Source organism: Carcharodon carcharias, chromosome 6 (genome assembly GCF_017639515.1).
Source record: "Carcharodon carcharias isolate sCarCar2 chromosome 6, sCarCar2.pri, whole genome shotgun sequence".
NCBI classification, from domain to species: domain Eukaryota; kingdom Metazoa; phylum Chordata; class Chondrichthyes; order Lamniformes; family Lamnidae; genus Carcharodon; species Carcharodon carcharias.
This window is the reverse complement of record NC_054472.1, coordinates 153,588,762-153,610,927: the sequence shown is the minus strand read 5'-3', so window position 1 is coordinate 153,610,927 and position 22,166 is coordinate 153,588,762.

The following is a 22,166-nucleotide window of genomic DNA, read 5'->3' as shown; positions in this document are numbered from 1 at the left end:
GCCTCTGTAATGATGCCCAGCTAGCATTATTGCTCAGGTTATGCTGAAGGCAGGGAAGACACCTCTGAGTCTTGGCCTCAAAGTCTGTTTTGCAGCCTGGATATCAGGCCATTTAAGGAGCTTCTCCGGAGTGATCTTTGCTGACTAGTGCCCTCCAATGGGGCAAATGTGTAACAACTCCAACAATTCATCTCCCAGGGTCAGGGGGTTTGCAAGCAACTGAGGAGCCAGGGAAACTATCATACATGAGGATGGGGGATGACATGCTGGAGCCTGCTTGATAGATGGATGTTGCTGAGCCCAAGGGGCTAGGGCCAGCAGGGACTGGCCCTCATGGTGCCAAGTGATGACAGTTGGTAATGGATCATATGTGGTCTGCAAGGAAACAAGGTTGCTAACTGGACTGATCACCACTATAGGTAGTGGGACAGGTTCCAGGGTTTTATCCACATGGGAGCTTTTATGGCTGCTTGCTTTGCTGCCTGGTCTGCCATGGAGTTGCCTTTGGTAAGGGGTTCTATGGAGCGGGATTTGGCCCACACTTGGCCCATGTAGACAGGCTCCGTACAGCTCTGCAATGCTGCATCAAGGATCCAAAATAAACTGGCGTGTAATAAAGGTTTATCATCGATCAAACAAAAATTATTCCGCACATACAGTGGCAAAGAAAGCAGGGCATTAATAGTGTAGGCACTGCCAGACCAAATGTTAACACTTTGGCAACTAGTAAAACTAGTAACCTGAATGGCAGTCACCAGTATAGCCACCTGTGCATATTGTGCAGGTGCAGGTACATTTATACGAAATAGTCACATTTGTCATGACAATGGCAAAGCCACTGTATGAATTGCCAGCCTGGTGGAAAGACATTCATCGATGGAGATGTCTTGTCAATCGGCTCTGCCCGGATGAAGAGGGTGTGGAAGTCCAATGGGGGTAAAGGATGCTCGTGCACCTGCCCATCATACATGAGCCGCTATGACAATAATGTAGTTTGATTGTGGGTCACTTCCAAATCGTGCTGGGTCAATTCCAATGTCCAGTGACTCAGTTGGGCTGATGACACAAGTCAGTCCCCCAGTCGAAGCAGTAGTTTGAGAGGGGTATGTGGACTGTGAAGTACCACCTTGTTGAAGCCTGTGATGTAGGTGAAATGTTTGACTGCCCAGAATGTGGCTAGCAAGTGTCTCTCATAGGCAGAGTAAGTCAGTTCAGTCCCTCTCAGGATTCAGGGGACAAATGCAACTGGAAGCAGTCTCCCCTGACTTTCTTGGCAAAGAACAGCTGCCAAGTTTTTCTTCCGTAGCCCTTGCTTCCATTTGAAAAACCTTGTTTGGGTTTGGAACCATGGCCAGGATTTCCCGGTTGGCGAGTGGGGGGGGCGGGGCCCATTCATAAAATGACGGCACTCCTGAGATCACCTCGCCTCATTTCAATTCTCAGGTTGGCGGGGGCTCAACCGAGTCAGCTGTGCACCTGCTGACCTGTCAATGGCCAATTGAGGCCATTGACAAAGTCATTAAAGTAATTAGTGGACAGGTCCAACCTTAAGGTTGGCGGGCAGGCCGGGAGCCCTGGCGGGCTTAAGAAAAAGCATGAAACCTCATCCATGGGCAGAATGAAGTTTCATGTAGGTTTTTAAATTTTTAATAAAAATGTAAGTAAAAGTGATGGACATGTCCCAACCCATGTGATAGTGTCACAGGAGGGGACATGTCAAAGAAATTTTTTTTCTCTATTTTTGACATTTTTCAATGCGGAGCTGATCTCCCTGAGGCAGCACTTAGCCTCCAGGAGATGAGTGCGCTCTTTCACGCGCATGCTCAAAAGAGCGCACTCTCAGCTCAGGGAAGCCCACCCCCGGGAATCCCACCACCCCCCGCACCCACCTGCACAGGGAGCACATAGTGGACATAATTGGCTTGCCCACGTAAAATGGCAGTGCGCCCCTGATTGGGGGCAGTGATCGGAGGTGCGCATCCACGTGCCTGCTCCTGAACTTCCTCCCTGACGGGGAGGAAAATTCTGCCCCATGTGACATGTCACCTGGATAACAATCTTTTTCAGTGACTGTTGCGGTGCATTCTTTGGCCACTTAGGCCAGACCTGGTCATCGTCCCCTTTGAGCAATGCATAGAGTGGTGCTGTAGTTCCTGAAAATCGAGGAATGAAAGTCCATTGATACCCACCAGCCCAAGGAAGGAATGTAAGGCAGTCTTTGAGGTGGGCAGGGCCAGATGTTGCATGGTCTCAACTTTGTGCTGAACAGGGCTAATACCAAATGAACCTACTTGGACTCGCAGGAAGGAGACACAGTCCTGTACCAGCTGTGCTTTATGCGGATGGACTTTACGTCCAGCCCTTTAGTAACTGCAGTAGTCTCTTTAAGAAGGTTAAATGTTGGAGGTGGTCCTTAATGGCGAGGAGGAGGTCATTGATGTCCTGGAATAGCAGGAAGGTCATGAAAAGACTTTCAATGCTGCAGCCATATGTTCCATGCTTCCATATGGAAGATGGTAGGGGCATTGTGAAACCCTTGTGGCAAGCATGTATAGGTATATCCCTGTTCTTTGAAGGTAAAGGTGAGTTTAGACTGGTCGGTCTGTTTTACAGGAACACTGCAAAAACCATTTGAAATGTCCAGGTTAGTGAAAGCTGTGCCACTGTTGGGAATCTTGGAGAGTAAGTGGGAGCTTCCTGCCCTACTCAAGTGCAAACTGTGCTGATTGAGTTCAGCTTCCGATAATTGATAGTCAGATGCCAACTGCCATCATGTTTTTTAACAGGCCAAATTGGGAAATTTATGGTAAACATGCCTTTATGGACAATACCCTGCTTTAATAATGGCTAAGTGGTAGCCTGGATATATGGTACACTGTCGATGGAGTAGAAGTCCTGTTTCACAGGAGCATGTACTGGCCCATTAATTTCCTCATCTCTGGTCATTCTTCCACAATTATGTTTGCCAGTTGTGAACACACCTGGGACTGGCTTGAGAATTGCCTGAACCTCAGGGTCATCTGAAGTGACCGGTTTGTACTCCTCAATTTTCTTAATTGTGAATATCGAATGCACATTAGATGCTGAAGTTGGGGGATCCGTTCTTAAGGTTCCACCAGATACAGTTATTGGCATAATCAATTACCACTCTGTAACTGTTCAGCATGTTCCTACCCAGTAGGCCCTGGCCGTCATGCAGGGTCATATAAATCGGGGACAAAACCGTATCTTCGATCCCGTCTACGTTTAGTTCTATGGGGAGGGAATCCTGTATTGACGTCTGAGCTGAATTGTCAAACCCTGTTGAAGTTTGTGGTGGGCCCTTTGTATGGTCTGGGTGGGGGTCATGGATAATGGTGGCCGAGGAGCCGGAGCTGACTAGAATTAAATTTTGACAGCCTCCGATATCAACAGTACGGACTACTGGTTTCCCATAGCCATCGTATCGGAGAGGGGAAGCCGCCTCTCCCTGGGAGGCCGGTAGGAGTCACAGCGGAGTCTGTGGCACTGACCTGGACTGTTGAGACACTGCTGCAGCTACCTTTTGTGTCCCATTTCCAATCCTCATGGCCTCTAATGCAGCCTTCACCCTCTCTAGACACTGTTCAAATGGGTCAAGTCTTGTCTGTACCAGAGGAGGAGATGGAGGGAAGCAGGGCTCCTTTTGCTTGCCAGACCCTGCCCCCATATGCCTACTTCGGCAATCATGGGGGTAATGCCCATGCGATTGTAATAAAAACAATGAATTTTAATGCCCCTTTGATGGAGTTCTTAGGCGAATCGGACTTTAGGTTGGGCAAGGGCCCTCGACAGCTGCTACCTTGGCGTTTGCAAGTGTACAAGGGATGTTATTACAGACTTGTCCCCATACTGTTTTAGCACATTGGATCAACTCATCCCAGCCCATTGCCTTACAGTTATAAACTCCCAAGGTGTTACGGACTTATGGCTGAAGTCCCTTCAGGAGAAAGCTCTTGAAACTCGGGGAGTTGCAGTATGCACCCTCGTCATCTGAATCACCTCCCTCCTCCAATCGGGTCTTCCGGTAACAGTCATGAAGTCTCTCTGCAAATACACCTGGGCTATCGGTGTGTTTGCAGAGAGTATGTTTGATAGGCCCTTGTGAAAATTGATGTTCTCCTCTCCTCGGGCCCTCCATAGGTCATCCTCTAGTTCCCTGGCTTTTTGCCATAATATTCCAGTTCACCTCTCGCTTTAAGTCTAGGAAGCATGCAGCTAGGAGGATCTGTTTAAAATCCTCCTTCTCTAATTCTGGGTGTGAGACTTTAAAATTTTCCCACTTTAGCATTAGGAGAAGGAGGTCAGAACTCATATCCATTGTAATCCCCAACTCTTCTCTCAGGGCCCTGACCTTCCCGGGGTTAAAGGGTCTGTGTGTAGTTGTGACCTCCTCCTTAGACACACCAGAGTGTCCTTTGCCATCCCCCTCTGCCTCTGTCTTTGCCCTGGCCCAGGTAACTGCACACACTGGCTTTGCCTCACTGCACAGTTGAGGGGATAGAGCAGAGAGGGTGTGCTTTCAAAAATCTCATTCCAACACAGCTCAGAATCACTTGCCCTGGTTTTGGAGACAGCAGCTACAACTGCTTGCTGTTGACCGATCCATGTCTGCAGTTGTCTGATTTTAGCTAAACAAGGGGTGTGGTCTGTGTCAGGGAAAGGAAATGCCGTCTGCCAGTCTAGTTCTCTCAAAGACTCCCTAGCATCCTCTAGCTCTCAACAACCTGTCAATTGGTGGCCTGTGGGTTGCTGACTGTCCTCTCCATTTTAAAATTGCATCACATTCCTGAGTCCCTCAAGGGCACCGTTTACAATGTGCGCCTGAATACGACTTCAACCTCACAGGCTTTTGAAAGTCCAGCCAGCATCTCAGTAACATTGACGATTTCAGTGTAAGTACAGAGGCAGACAGGGGTGTATCAGAAACACTGAACATCCAATGGTAAGCTCAGGGTTTTATTAGACTCACTGTGAATCTCAGTGTGTGATTGTGTGCATGGTCACTCTGTGAGAGTTGGGGTCAGATTTTCATGGTGCATGAGTTTTGGAGAGATCAAGTTTCACTGGGATGTTATCACAAAAGCAGCTACTCCAATAACACAATTAAATGTCACGTGAATCAATAGCACTTCAGTCCAAATCATGTGCTAATGGGATGGGAGCCTATGGTCTGTCACTGATGACCATGACACGTTTCCCCTCCTTCAGCTGTATCTGCCAACAAGCTGGAATATGTCACAGGGCAATAATGCATCTTGGGGTTGGGATAGGATGAGCAGTAAAACTGCAAAGGCTGAAAATGCAAAGCCGTCAGTGGTGAAAAAAGAAAAGGTAGGTTAATGTTTTAGGATGCAGACCCTCCTTTGGAACCATGTGCTCTGATAAAGGATTGCCCTTCAAATGTTCATCTGTCTTCTCTCTTTAAGTACTTGGGATTCACTGTACATTTTCTGTTTTTCTCTCAATTTAGGCTGATAAGTGGCAAGTGACATACACGACACACAAGTGCCAGGCAATGATCATCTCCAACAATAAGGAATCTAACCATCTCTCCTTGACATTCAATGACATTACCATTGCTGAATCCCCCACTATCAATGTCCTGGGGGTTACCATTGACCAGAAACTGAACTGGGCTAGCCATATAAATATTGTGGCTACAAAAACAGGTCAGAGGCGAGGAATTCTGAGACATTCACTCCCTTCACCACTGACACGCACCGGCAGCAGTGTGTACCATCTACAAGATTCACTGCAGCAACTCACCAAGGCTTTCACACCCACTAAGAGTGTAGACGGGACGTTATTTTAACTTCTTATCCAAAAGAAAGCACCTCTGGTCATGGAACTTTGCCCCTAGTGCTGGAGTTGTCAGCCTAGGTCCAAGTGCTGCCAGTCCTAAGATTGGGAATTGAATGCACAAACGTCTGAAACAGGAATGAGTGTTCTATCACTGAACTGCTACAAGGGAGGGATTTTCAGGTCCTAGTATAGAATGAGTAGAGGCTGACAAAAACATAGTGATATCCCAATGGATGACAACATTTAAGTAACTCACAAAGCCCATTTGGGGGGCATTTTGTGGTTGGATGCTCTCATCATTTAGCTTTACTGTGACACAGAAGTCCTTAGGCATTCTCTCTGTGCGGTATTACTTGTCTAATATAATAGACTGCTGGTGAACCCAGGAGGGTTAGAGCTGAGGCATCTGAATTTAAGAAACATCTTCTTAACATTGTAAAATAGAAAAAAAAACTGCAGACTTAAGTGTAACTGAAATGCGCTTGGCTAAGCATGAAGAAAGCTGTAAAAATGAGAAGAACAGATTAATTTAGCAGAAAAAGGGGAAAAATTGAGGGCAGCTATAAGGGGATCAGTTGAAAAGGCTCTGAACTTTTATTTTTGCGTTTCAAGCTTAGAGAAATTAATCTGTTTAATCTGTTAGTACACAGCTGTGAATCCGTTTAATCAGCAGCATTAAACTGACAGACCAATAACAGAGCAAGTAAAAATAATCTCCGCTGTCTATTAGTTGCAACTTTCCTTTTCTTCCCCTCCCCCACACCATGTACCATGAGCTAGAGTTCATTCTGTCCCTAACCCTTTGAGTACTGGATTGTGGTTCTCCTGGTTAGAATGTGCAGCAGAATTTCAAGACTCTGTCACAATTTCTTATAGCACTCATTGTAGATTCCTAAGTCTCTCTGCCCTTTTCTCTTTTTTAGTTGAAAATTCAAGGTGATGGCCTAAGGTCCAAAGTGCAAAATGCCACCAACGCTAAAAGAAATAAAAGCAAAAAAAAATTGTTAATATTGCTGTTAGAAAATATAAAATGCAGCAGCCAATTTGTGCACAACATGCATTGTTCCATAAACAATAATGAAATAGATTAGAAAGATGTTGGCTGAGGGATAACTAATGATTCAGACACAAGGCAAACTCCACAGCTGTTTGAATAGTAATCTGGGATCCTTTTAGGCCCACCTGAAAGGGCACACAGGGCATTGGTCATTCAAAAGACAGCGCCTCCTTCCAGTAGACAATAAGTCAAGAACTGCAGGGCGTAAATGTAAGGGAAATACAAGAGAACATATGAGGAAGCAGCGGCATAGCATTAGTGGTATTGTCACTGGGCTAGTATTCCAGAAACCCAGGATAAGGACTGGGTTCAAATCACAAACTATCACAGCAGATAGTGAAATTTGAATCCAATAAATTAAAAGGGATTAAAAGTCTGATGATGACACGTAACAATTGCTGATTGTCAGGAAAAACCCATCTGCTTCACTAATGCCCTTTAGGGAAGGAAATCTGCCATCCTTACCTGGTCTGGCCTACATGTGACTCCAGACCCACAGCAATGAACAAGGGCAATTAGGGATGGGCAATAAATGCTGGTCTAGCCAGTGACACCCACATCCAAGGAATGAAAAAAATAACTAATTTAGGAGATGTTTGTTTGTGCCCTCCCTAATGGAGGCAGAGTATGTCATACCCAATACTTGGAAACAATATTACATACTTTAAAACTACATTTTAAAGCTGTTTAAGATGGCTGTAACATAACATGTGACTTGGCAGTATTCAGCTCCAGGCAGTCTTGAAATTCAAATACCTGATTAAATTATTGACAATCACAGCCACTTGTAAAATTTGCACACCCACTTGTTAAGGATCCACCATTAGCAGAGAGATTATAATATACCAGCCAACTCATCCTTCTGCTTCCCCATGGACAATAGCTCGAGACCTCGAAATTCAATGGATGTTAGATGAATATGAAATGGATATTATTGACCTTTCATTGTATTGTAATGGCTTTTCACCCTAAACACAAAGACCTTGGCTATATGAAACTCTCAGGCTGTGAAAAGCCACAGCACAGGATGCTCCCCGTTTAACACACCACCTTATTTGAAAATGGACTTTGGACTTGGTAACAGGTCATGTTCATTACTTGCTTTTAAAATATAATAGCAAAAACTGTTCTGAAACAGATACCATCAGAAAGGCCATCTGAAAAACCATCGAACCGTTTGCAAGACAACTATGGAACCAAACTAATAAGCACCTATACAATGAAAGTGGAAGAAGGACTCTATCCCTAACTGTTCCAACATCAAGTTCACCTGAGAGCTGACCTCCTGGCAATTCAACTATAAGAAGTCTCACAGCTTACTGTGAATCCTCTGTTTTGCAAGACCACCACTCCACCTAAAGCATCAATTCATCTAAGAAATAATAGACCTTCTATGAAAGAGAGGTTAGGAAATAATTCCTAATTGTAATCATATTCTTTTCTTTATTTGTATCTAAACTTAGTATGTGTCATAGTGTGTGTGACAGACATTGCATTTTAAATGCAAATGTATTATAATAATTCTTTATTTTTAAACTCACAAATGCTTGCTGTTGGAATAATTTAAATTGGGACAAACTACTCTGAGGATAAGAAAGCCTATTAACCTTACCTATTAAACTACTTTGATCATGGACAACAATAAAACACATAAATTTGGCTCTGACAAGTATATTGTGAGATCTGTGCATTTCTGTTATATTGCCCTCTTTGTTAGAGACGTGTGCCTGCTGACAGTTTACATGTTAATCTTTTCTCAGTGTAATACATAATAGAAAGCTGGCAATGAGGCCAGGATGGAATTTTCTTTTACATTTCATTCAAGAAATTAAGGACTGAAGAATATTGCACCTCATTTTTGGAATTCCTAAAGTTGATTTGGAGGAGGCTGAGCAATTTGAAAGATTTCTCCGTGTGAACATTGTGTTTAGGTGCACAGTGTGTCAACATGGTACATAATTGAAAAAGAAGTGTCACTCCAGATATTTTTGTTGGCATTGGGGGAATACAACACTAACAAAGAGGGCCAGTGTAATTGCGAATGAAGGTTTCATGTTTGGCTTAAAGAAATAAAATAGGAATTGAGGATAAAATGAATTCTTTCTAACCATGATGGGGCTAGGTGTTTTTGTTGTAGGTTTTAACAAATGTTGGTCCCCAGTTGGATGGAATATGCTGAGCTTAATGAAATTCTGGACTCATATTATTCCACAACTTAAACTGAAATTGCATGTTCTGTCAAAGGAAACAGTTGCCCAATGAGGCTGTTGCAGATTATATTCTCGAATTAAAGGAACTATCTCGTCACTGTAAATATGTTGTGAACTTAGAAAACGTCCTAAGGGACACATTTGTATTGTGAACAATAAAATCCAGGCCAAGTTTTTCAGTAAAGGTAATAAACTGACATGGAAGGAGGTTTGTGATGAGGCCACAGCCATGGAAATAGCAGAAAGAGACAGTTGCAAATTGCAAGTAAGTTTCTTTTCTTGAGCTGATAGGGAATGTCTATTAGATTTCAACAAAATCCAGGCCATGGCATCCAAGGTCACAGTCTCAGAGTCTGAACTTTAGATGTTGCTATTGCCATGGTCACCACCAAACATTTAAATGGCCCTTTTTCCAGTCCAAGTGCTATTCTTTTGGGAAAGTGGATCATATCTAGACAACATGCAGGACCAGAGGAAACAATAATGCTCCAGGTCATGGGCAACCTCTAGGTCACAGCCATGCACAATGTTGAGGTTGTGGTAGATCTAAAACTAGTTCAGGAGTTTGGAAAGTTTTGAATTGCGTATGATAGCTATGGAAACAGAAGCAGATGCTATCCAGCAGGAAGATCAAGAGTTGGACTCAGTCAGAGAGCAAGAAAAACCAGCACACGGAAGAGTGGGGTAATAGGGCTGAAGATACAACTCCAATGTGCACGGCAAAAATGAAAGTCAGAGATTCACAACTTACTTTCACCATTGATACAGCTGGAACAGTGTCTGTTATCTCAACAGAAGAGCACAAGAAACTCCAATGTCACATTCCCCTATGCAAAACTGGTGTGAAACTGACCACTTATTCCAATAACACTATTCCAGTGTTAGTTGAAGTTAGTGTTAGATTTGAATACGATGATACATCCTATTACTTGTCATTGGTAATAGTAGGAGACAACAAAGTCTCCTTGATGGGAAGGAATTGGCTTAAGGAAATATGGTTAAAATGGCCCAAGTTATTTAGAGTAAAGATCAATAACAATAGGTCTGGCATTAAGAAAGTGCTAAGACAGCCCAAGGTGGTCTTTGAGCAAGAAGGACCAAATGATAAAATTAGGCATCACAAGGCTGAAGTCAAGATAAAGGACAATGTTTGCCCACCCTTCCCACCATCCCCACTACCCCGCCACCCCCCTCCCCCCACCCCCCAACCCCCAGCGCTTCTGGATGCACATCATGCTGGGCAACCCTTAATTGGCACCCCCCAAATAAAATGTCGGCGCGGACCCGATTGGAGGCGCCAGTTGGGTTTGTGTCTGCTTCTGCCCGCCCTCGCACAACTCCCCTGATGGGGGGGAAAATTCTCCCCCTTGTTTTGGTCAATGGCTGTAGCGAATGGATACATTTTGAGTCTTAGGCCAATACAAAAAGTGCCAAAACTGTTGAGATTTTGAGAATTTTGTTTGCAATTAATGGGCTGCCAGAGGTGTTGGTGTCAGATAATGATCCATAGTTTACATCAAGAGATTTTGAAATGTTTCTGAGTAAGAATGGAGTCAAACACATTCTAATAGCACCATATCACCCAGCATTGGATGGTGTTGCAGAAAGCAGTGTACAATTTATGAAGAGGTCTTTGCAGAAGTATTTGCTAGGTGAAAAGCCACACAGTAATTTTCATGTTTCTCTGTGATGCAGGTTAGACAATTTTCTGTGCTCTTACAGAATAATCCCATGGTCTGCAATAGGCGGCTCACTTTTGAGTTAGTGTTCAAACATGCTCCCGGGACAAGGTTTAGTTTGTTTAAGCCTGGTATCAATGGCAAAGGGAAAAACAAGACAAAGTAAAAATGAGCCATGATACACAAGATGTGAGACTTAGAGAGTTCAGAGCTAGTCAGAAGGTCATGGTGATACACCACAAGGTGATTAGGAGAAGTGTGTGATTGAAGTAGTTGGAAAAAAGACTTGGTGCATTCAGACTTCTAGGGAAGATTGCAGAGACTCTGTCAGTGTTATGTAGATTGTTTGCTCGAAAGAGGAAATTTGACAATTGGAGAGCAGTAGAAATCCCCTATAATCCAAATTTTTGTTATAGCCCAGCCCAAAGCGCAAATGAAAAAGAAACTGAAAGTTTATCAGTATTACAGAATCCATTGATAGAGCAAAGTGAGTCAGGTTCTTTGATTAAGGCAGATCAATCAATATCACAGTCTCAACTGTTGTGGAATTGGTAGTCAAGAGCTCCCATTTTCTCCACAACATAGAGCCTCTCCATCATGACTAAAATCCCAGAAACGGCTGAAAATTCTAAGTTGTGCCCCTGAACCCAGCATTTCCTATCTTTGTGGAGGTGGGACTGGAGTCAGGCCAGGGTTCACGTATGTGTGATTTGTGGAGTCACCCGGCGATTTAAATCACCAGCTACTTCCACTGCAGTGGAATTTTGGAAGAACAGGGATGAGGAATCTCGAGTGTGTAGAAAGGAACGTGTAAGAGGTCTGAATTTGACGGATGTGTTTGGATAACCAGGATACCCCTTTGGAGAGATAAAATACCCCTTTGGATAGGGTCCAGAGCACCTTTGGGAAAACACCCTTAGGGACAGGTAAGGTGCCCTTCGGAATTGTTAAAAGTGAACATGATTATGCTCTTATTATGTACAAAATCATTGGAAATGTCAAGGAACTGTCTAGCTGTCAAGGAACTGTCAAAGAACTGTCCAGCTGTCAAGGAACTGTTAAGGAGCTGTCCAGTTGTCAAACCTATTAAAGCTATCCAGGAAGTATCAAAGCTGTCAAACCTGTCCGGGGTCTATTGGCAGAGACTAGTGGGGAGGCCCTGAGGGCAGTGGGGATGACTGGGGGTGGAAATGGACATGCAATGGAGGTTAATCTGATATGGATATCAATATCATTTTTATAGGTATGGTAGCACAAAACAGTATCAATTTTACTCTTGAACATGCAGCCATGAAGGGTTTTTATTTAACTAATTGAGTTTAAATCCTTATGTAGTGATTTTTAGAAAATATGCTCGCTCAGATGAAGCATGGCTCAAAGTCATGTACATTCCAAAGAATGACTAACTATATCAGTTCATAAACACAGAAGGAGAACATTTGATCCATCATATCTGTGACAGCTATTTACTGGACCAATCCAAAACTATTCCCACTAACCTGCTCTCCCCATAACCCTGTATTTGCCTCTGCTTCAAATATTTACTTATGCTCCCTCATTTCACTGTTTCAACTACTTTTTGTTGCAAATTAATCTATGAACATAGAAACGTAGGACTTAGGAACAGGATAGGCTATTCAAGCCTTCGAGCCTGCTCCCTCATTCAACAAGATCATGGCTGATCTGGTTGTGGCCTTAGTTCCACTTTCCTGTCTGCCCCCACATAACCCTTGACTCCCTTGTCTATCAAAAATCTGTCTAACTTTGCCTTGGATAAGTTCAATAACCCAGCCTCCACTGTTTTCTGGGTAACAGAATTCCACAGACTAACGGCCCTTTGAGAGAAAAAAAATTCTCCTCATCTATGTCTTAAAGTGTAGCCCTCTTCTTAAACTGTGTCACCTGGTTCTAATCTCTCCCATAAGCCAAAACATCCTCCTAGTATCTATTCCTATCAAATTTCCTCAGGATCTTATATGTTTCAATAACATCGCCTCTCATTCTTCTAAACTCCAATGGGCATAGGCCCAATCTGTCCAACCTTTTTTTCATAAGATAGATTCCTCACCCCAGGAATGCATCGAGTGAACTTTCTTTGAATTGTTTCTAACATCGTTCTATCTTTTTCCAATTAAGGAAACCAAATCTGAACTCCAGATGTGGTCTCACCAAGGCCCTGTACAGCTGCAGTAAAGCTCCCCTACTTACATGTTCCATTCCCCTTGCAATAAATGCCAACATTACATTTCCTGAGCACTTCTGTACCTGCATACTAACTTTTTGTGATTCATGGACCAGGACACATAGAGCCCTATGCACCATTGAATTCTGCAATCTTTCTCCATTTAAATCTATACTGCTTTTCCATTCTTCCAGTCAAAGTGGACAGGCTCAGATTTTCCCATGTTATACTCCGTCTGCAAATTTTTTCCCACTCACTTACCCTGTCTATCAATTTGCAGTCTCTCTACTTCCTCTTAACAAGTCACTTTCCTACTTAACTTGGTGTCATTGGCAAATTTAGCTACCATAAATTGTCCTTTCATCCAAATCATTGATGTAGATTTGCTATTTTTAAAATCAACTTTCTGCTGAACCCTACAAGATGCCTGCTATAAGCCACATGACAACAGGGTTGGCCTTTGTTCTGGAAGCCACCAACAGGGGTTACAAGAATAAAAGAGTCCTCTTCATTCTTTCATGGGATGTGGGCATTGCTGGCAAGGACAACATTTGTTGCCTCTTGCCCTTGCTAGGCCATTTCAGAGGGCAGTTAAAAGTCAACCACATTGTTGTGGGTCTGGGGTCACAATTGAAGATTTCCTTCCCTAAGGACATTAGTGAGCCAGATGGATTTTTACAACAATTAATGATAGTTTCATGGTCACTGTGATACTAGCTTCATATTCCAGATTTATTAGCTGAATTCAAATTCCACCAACTGCCATGGTTGGATTTGAACCCATATCCCCTGAACATTAGCCTGGGTCTCAGGATCACTAGTCCAGTACCATTATCCACTATGCCACCAACTCCCCAATAAGCCAACCAGCAAGAACTCCAGCAGATCTCTGTGCTGACTAAGCATCCGGCCACCATCTCTCAACTCCTCGAAGGCTGTTTGATTTTAAAAGTCTCTGATCATCGCCTGCCAAGTGTTTAAGCACAGAAATCCCATCGTGCGGCATCATCATTCTATTTAAGGATTTTTGTCTTGTTTCCAACCAGGAACTCATCTGGACTGAACTCCACCATGAAGGAAATACCTTCTGGACTTCAACTTTACTGGTCTTTTGAAATCACATTTCTGTGGCTCTTTAATTGTTGTTCCATAGTTGTAAAAGCTTTCTCTTTTCTATCCCCTCTTAGTGTGTATGTGTGTGTGTGTGTGTGTGTGTGTGTGTGTGTTGCTGTGAACAGTTCCACCCACCCCAGCCCTCCTGCATCCCTGGGTTTGAATGTGAAATAGATGAAATAAGCTAACCTTCTTATTTAATCATAAAGAGAGTTTTGCGTATGTAACCTATAAAATTAGATCACACAAAATGAGGGTTTGGGAAACACCCACAGCCGACTTCAAAAACAACTCAAAAACATCTCTGCTTATGGACAGACGGGGAGAGGGTAAAGAAGTTAATTTGCCTTTCTCCTGTCCATAACAGAAATTGGAGGCTTGTCCAGGAAAGACCCATTACAAGTGAGCCAAAAGTTGACCAAACGAGCAAAATCTGACCAAAAATTTGACCAGAATCCAAATTTAAGAAACGAGCCAAGTCTGACATAAAAGGAACAAATTAGAAGCTATGAGGGAAAATTCAGAGACTGAAACAACCTGTAAACTACAATTAAATGACTGCAGTGAATTCCCTTCCCCTCACACACAGAGAAATGGCAAATTTTGATGCACCAATGTGGGTAAAACAAGACTTAAACGGTGAAACGTTAGCATCCCTAAGCACAGACAACTGAAAGCTGTGGCTAGGGGGGTACAAGTTAAAAAACCTAGCAAGGTCAAAAGAGGTTAGCTTCTCCAGTTGCTAGTCAAACATTTGGACCTGTACTGCCGTGAAAATTTTGGAGTTCCTAACTAACATGTGAGGCTTACAGTCTGACCTTATTAAAGTGGAGTGCATCCACAGAGGGAGGAATGCATTGAATCGATAGCAAGCAATGGAAACTCAGTAGTTTTAATTGGAGACTGTAACATGCATGTGACACTCGCCTAGTTGACCAAAAAATTTCCTTCAATATTTAAAAGTGGCCTCGTTTGCTCAACAAGGAGTTATATTTCCTGGTGTGAAACTGGGTTATGCAGGTCAGAAGAGCACAAAACCAGGATCACCATGCATGGACAGAACCGACAGGTTGTTATTTCTCGTGCGCAACCTTCTTCACAACAGATGATTCTGTACTAAAATAAAAACTGAAAACGCTGGAAAAACTCAGCAGGTCAGGCAGCATCTGTGGAAAGAGAAACAGAGTTACCGTTTCAGACTGATGACCTTTAGTCAGAAGACTCTTGTTTTTCTCTCCACAGGTGTTGCTAGAGTCTTTTGAGTATTTTCAGCATATTCTGCTTTTATTTCAGATGTCCAACAACCATTGTAATTTGCCTTTGTATTCAGTCTGTTCTGTGTTAGGTTTATATTGTGTATTATATTTGCAGTGAATGGTTGAAAATTTAGAATAGGCAACTGGCTGAAGAACGAGGAAGCAGCCATGGGCTTAAACAATGACCTAAACAGCAACTTCATGGAGAGCCATGGAGAAATTAGACACTTTGACAGTAAAACTTATGATTTTATTTGTCAGTTTGCCTTTCTCCCCTGCATTAAAGGTATTGTCGATTTATTGTGCCACAGTTCCATACATACCTATGGCTTCCAGTAACTTTTCTGATTAGCTTCTGCTATTTGTGCATAAACCTCAACAGCGTCGGCAGGCCACGTGGTCATGGGTAGGGGTACATTAGAGTTAAACTTGAATCTAATCTCATCTAATGTTCACAGGTGCACACATCTAGTAGTGGGTTACTGGATGGTGATTAAGAGTAGGAATCCTTGCCGATCTTTCCCTTTCTTAAACCAGGCAGACAACGTAGACCACCTTGGCTAAAATCAACTAAATGATTGAGACTGGGGATGGAGGTGAAATTTGTGTGCATGACTCCTGGTGCCACTATGGGGACTATGTTGATTCCTTGCGGGCAGGCAGTGTTGTGGACCTCTAACTGCGCGGCCTATGCAACACTTGTTAATGATATCAATGATGAATGCTACGTGCTAGTAGTGGCTCCATATGAAAAAAATTCTCCCCCTTGAGTCTTTTTTGGGTGACTTTGCAACTTAATAGATAAGCCCAGAGGCCAAGTGGGAGCATGCTGAAGTTCCCTCTGAAACTGAAAGACCCTCATTTCAAAGGGGATCAAGGAAATAGCTCTGATTCTGAAAAAGTGTAAACTTGAGCCATCATAGGAGTAAATATAGTTTTTTTGTTCCTGCTTCATTTAGTTTAATGAACTCCTTCCATTTTTGCTCTCCTCTCGTGCAAATATTAACTTCTTCTGGTTAGATTTCCACAACTGGTGGCAGCTCCACAGTAACTGTAGTAACTCGATGGAGTAGCAGATTTGGTGAAGAAAAGGCTAAATTTTATTTAGTAGAATGTAGAGGTGCTTGCAAACTAGATGCGATCTCTCTGTCAGAAGCCCAGTCCACAGGATTACCCGTGCAATAAGCTTATTGGTCGAAGCCCCCACAATTGCATCACATGATGAGTGATTGACAGGAGGGAGGGACAATACATCTAGTTACTACAGTAACTCATTCAAGTGACCCATTCTTCTAGATCGATGGCAACCATTTTGACCATGGGAACACCTCAGCCAACCCCACCTTTTCCTTACCCAACATACCAAGGGGATCATTTTGACTTTTATTTCCAGTGAAGTCATGCTGGGAACCTTGGCTGTTTTTTTTTTCCATTCTTCATTGGGCTAGGGATTCTAAGGTCAACTAAAGTGACCTTACCTATATAATATCGGAAACTCTTCTTCATTGGTTGCTTTGGGACATCCCGTGGAGGCAATAGACACCATATGAATAAATTTCTTTTTTCTTTCTTTATCACTGCTGTAGATGAATCAGCAAAGACCAGCAATTAAACCTGAGACCGTCCTGATCTGTATGAGCTCAATCACTCACTGTGTATTGTGTTTATCCACTAAACTATTGGAGCAGCAAAATAGTTTCAATACATGTCTGCTCTATAATGGAGGCTGACATGAGTGGACTAGAGTACAGAAGATTTTTTTTTATTTTTAAGGTTTGCAGCAACAATAAGTTCCATTCCTATAGTGCCAGTAACATAGTAAAACATCTCAAGTCACTTCACATACAGGATCAGAGAAAATTTGACATCAAGTCAAAGAAAAATATATTAGGGAAGGTGATTAATAACTTGGTCAAAGCAGGGGATCTTCACAGAAATTAGAGGTGGAGAGATGGAAAGGTTTAGACAGCGCATTCGTGAGCTTAGAGATCAGACTGCTGAAGGCATGGCTGTCAATGGTGGACAAAGGGAATGAGGGATACAGAAGGGGCTGCAGTTAAAGGAATGCAGCATTCTTGGAGAGTTGTAGGGCAGGATGAGGTTACACATAAATAGAGCATTGAGGCCATGAAGAGATTTTTATGATCAGTTTAAAATCGACTGCCGGAATTTTCCATCCCCGTTGGCATTGGGTGTCATGGTGGGCATGAGCAGGCAATGTGGCAGGAAGGCTAAAAATAGGTTTTGCACCATTGTAAAACCAGTTTGCGAACAACCGTCTCGCCTTTCATTGACAGGCCGCTTTTCATGCCGTCAGGCATTGGGAACATCATTTTAATACATTTGCATCTAATTATAAGCCCTGCTCTCTGGAGTTATTCCTCCACGCTGGATCATCTGGCTACGTCATAGTGATTGCACGCTGACATGTTTCACAATAGCATTCAAAAAATGTACACCTGGCCAGCTGAGCTTTGAGGGGAACTCGGAGGGGTGTGCACACTTGACTTCAAGGAAGAAGTGTCAAACATTCAGGCGAGGGCACAGGCAAGTCACTTTTTCCAGGCTGGCTGACAGTGCAGTGCCAGGGCAATGGTTGCACTGTGTTTGGGGCAAGTTGTGGGAGGATGGCAGCACAGTCTGATGGCACATGTGAAGGATGGAGAGGGAAGTGGTCACAGATTAGGGAAACCTTGTATAAAGTGAGTATTCTTCTGCAGCTGAGACAGTTCAGGTACAGCTACATTGACATTCTTGGAGTAGGGCCTCAAGCTGATCTGCCCACTCAAGCAACACAGAGGCATGATAGTACCACCAAATGCTCTTGAACTTTGCATACTTGGGCACAGACTGCAAATTAATGAGCGTTTTAGGGGGCTGAAGAAGAATTGGATGACTGGGCAATCTGTACAATCATGCGAAAGTTGGATATGGAGCAGTCACTGGTGGAAGTGCTCACAGCCTCTTGCAATGTCATCATTAAGTTTTAGACCAGTCTCCTCCATAGTTCAAGCTACAGTGCAGCCGTGCAGTGCTGGTTAGGAGAATACCTGCTCCTGAGCTGAGAGCACAGCATGCAGTCCAGTGGATAAAGCTGCTGCCAATCGGTCAGGTGGAGTGGGGCGGAGGTGGGTGTGGTTTCGGGCAGCCATGCAGCGCACTAAACCCTAGCCATCCAAGTGGTAGCCAGCCCTCTCCGGCTTGCTTTAAGGGTTCTTGAGTTGGAGCTGGAGCTATGAGAGGTCCCTAGTAAACCAATGCTAACCCATGCATCTCTGTCTTTTATCCTGTAGGAGGAGTACATCAGGAGCATGAAGCCTGGTGACCTAGCTGTATGCCTCATGGCTTACAGGGAGCAGAGACAAGGGGGAAGAGAGTGATGGAGATGCCTGGCTGGGTAGAGGGACGAGCAGCATCCTCAACAAGAAGGGGCTGCTGGGGCTCCCGTGCATACTGCAAGGGGTCGCTGGTCAGCACCTAACTAGACCCAGGGTCTGTAGACAGTGCCTGTCATTTCTGTAGATGACTGAGAACCAGTGTCGCTGTCTAGGGAACCGGTTGGTCACATCTGCTACCTGCTGCAGGATTTGACACCATGGGGGCATCCACTACCAGTGGCTGTGAAAGTGACCGTGGTGCTCGATTTTTTTGCCAATGGCTCCTTCCAGGGCTCCACTGGTGACCTGTGCAGATTGCATCCAGTAAGTCACGGACGTCATCTTCGCAAAGACACAGAACTTTGTTCATTTTGCCTAGGTTCAGGAAAGCCAGGAAGCAAGACCGCTGGGATTTGCCCAGATCTCATGTTTCCCACAGGTGCAGGGTGCCATCGACTGCACTCATGTGGTGCTCAGATCTCCGTCTCAACAAGCAGTCAACTACTTCAGCCGCAAGGACTTCCACTCGCTAAAAGTTCAGCTGGTGTGTGACCGCCAACAGGTCTGTGCAGGGATTCCCAGGGAGCGTCCACAACTCATACATTCTCAGTGGGTCTCTGATGTCTTCCAGGGTCCACAGACGCTGCAGGGTTGGCTCCTCGGGGACAAGGGCTACCCACAGAGGACATGGCTGATGATGCCCTTATGGCAGCCTCAGTGTGCAGCACAGTGACATTGCACTTTGGTGGAGCAAACCATCAGAATGTTGAAAATGAAATTCTGCTGCCTGGACCAATCTGGAGAGTCCACAGAGGGTGTGACGCATCGTCGTCGCCTGCTGCGCCCTTCACAGCCTGGCTCTGCAATGGGGAGGAGCTGCCTGAGGAGGAAATGGAGGAACTGCATGTCTCCTCCAATGAGGAGGACAGCAACAAGGTTGAGGTCCTGAAAGGTGAGGATGACAGCGATGAGGCCATTGCATTGTCCAGATGAGGCAGGCATGCTTGGGAGGCCCTCATAGCTGCTAAATTCATGGAGGATGATGACAACATGCAACGAGGAGACACCATTGACCTTTGCACTGCATCTGTGAACATTAAACTCCTGTCTGGCTGATGGCAGCGCACATACCCCCTGTGATAAGGCTCCTGTCATGGAGACGCTGTGGATGCCCATAGTCCTTACATCCCAGGAGAATGATGACAACATGCAGTTGGGACTCTCCATAGATCCTCAGATAACTTATGTGAATGTCTGACTCCTGTGCTCTGTGAACAGGGTCATAACATGGAGATGCAGCATGGAAACATGAACCTCTCCTAATTATATGGCATCCTTCATTAGTGGTACTCTTCAGGCCCTCTGATGTGCACCTGTTGATCCTCCTCCCTATGATGCTCAAGGGCCCCTGGCTGACTCCTTGAGGAGAAGGGGTAGCTGGAGTGAGATCAAGCTGCCCCACTTCCCTCTTGTGTTGAAACTATTGGAGGCTAACTATGGTGCCAGCGATGGAGTTCAGCCTTTGGAGCAGTGAAGGAGCGACATTCTGCACCAAGGTCTCCATGGTGGCCACCATCCTACCAGCGTTGACCTCAGTGCGTTAGCATGCCGGCGCTATCACCTCAGACCGAAGGCAGACAGACTCCTCCAGCATGCCTTGCAATCTGAGGAGTGCACCCTTCCTGGTGTTCCCAAACTTGCCTTTGCAGCTCCAGCAACTGAGGTATGGCTGAGCCCAAAGGCTCATCAACTGACTGGGGCTCAGCAGATTTCTGGCCTCCAGCAGTCCTTCGAGTGCTGGAAAACTGGGAAGTCCCTGCCGCCATCTGCTGTGGATCAGACATTGAGAAATGCTCACCAGATTGTGACCCCAAGGCTACTCTAGAACTAGGTCCCACTGAGGCGTGTGTCTCTGCACTGGTGGCAGATATGGGTGATCGCTGTGACGGATTGTCACGTAGGGTGTCATCAAATTCTTCTTCTGAAGTGCCTTCAGGGCTTGAGTTGAGGACCTGGTTCGTGGACCCCTTGGCTGCTTCCCAAATGTGCCTGCGAAAGCAAGGAGAAATCATTCATGCATGTCAGAGGATTGTGGAACAGAGGAACTGACTCATAGCTTGGTTGTCTGATGGATGTTGCACTACTGGATCCTCACTTGGCTGAGCACTGCTGACCTCACCTTTAGCACAGGAACAGTCCAGATTGTCATTGGCCAGCTGTTAGGACCTTGACATTAGGCATTCCCCTACCAGTCTGCGACCTCTCCCTTTTGTTGTGTGCCAGCTTGTCCTGCATGAATACAGTTGGAGAGAGTGTAAGCAGAATGCCTGCCAGGCCAGATAATATGGATGTCTGGTATGTGCGGGTATTGAGTGGTGCCATGGACAAGATGAAGGCATGATCCACAGGGCAGATGAAGGTGCGTGTGAGAGAGTGAATGGCGATGTCCCTTGAAACGGCAGTTGAGTGAGATTTCTGTGGATGTGCGATGGGCTCATGAGCGTGTGAGTTGAGAGTGATAAGCAAAGTGATTTACCCTGAAGGAACGGAGGAGATCATTCACCCTCTTTCGGTACTGGGTGGCTGTCCTCTTTTGCAGGGCGCTGGTGCTGACCACTGCTACCACCATCTCCCATGCTGGATTTGTCACTTTGCTTGCTGGTCTTCACCCAGGCCAGGGGTAGAGGACATCACGCCTCTACGGCATCTAGTAGGTGCTCGAGGGAGGCGTCGCTAAATTTGGGGGCAGCATTTTCCTAGCTTTGGCAACCATCAGTTCCCAGCAGTTTTCTATTCCTTGAAGAGTGATAGCTCTGTGCAGCATTGGGCTTTAAATATGGCGCCTGGGTTACTGAAGGCCTGAGGTGACAGCGGGCCAGGTGAATCAGAGAACGTCCTACCAGCAACCTGGAGTGTTTCCTGGAAATGTATTATTAATGAGGTGAGACTCGCCAGGATTGGGACAATATGGTGCAAAAAGTCACCCTTGTGGCCAATGGGTAAAACATCCTTTTTTCTCGCCTCCAACCGCACTTAGTGCAAACCTAGGATGTTCCTGCCCGATGTGTTGATGGGCTAGCAGCCAGTGGGTGAACGGGGCTAGGTGCATGTTAGAATACGGCCCAGCGAGTTTTGGATGAGCTCAAATTTATGGGGAATTTCAAACTTCACATGAAATCTGAATGGCAAATATTGATCGATTGGACAGTCTTATTTGGCATCTCAATGTATCAACAAGCAAGCAGCACTTGCCAGAGCAGGCCAGAAGTCTGATTACGTCTGGAGTTAATAAATGCAATGACACCTGCATTTGTATAGCACCTTATTTGCATCTATTGAAACGCTTCACAGGAAATAATCCCTTTTGCAATAGTGACCATTATTATGTAAGCAAATGCAGCCCATTCTGTGTTCATAACATTTCCCAAACAGCAAGTAGCTGTGTGTGGGTGTAAGAAATCAAGCCGGA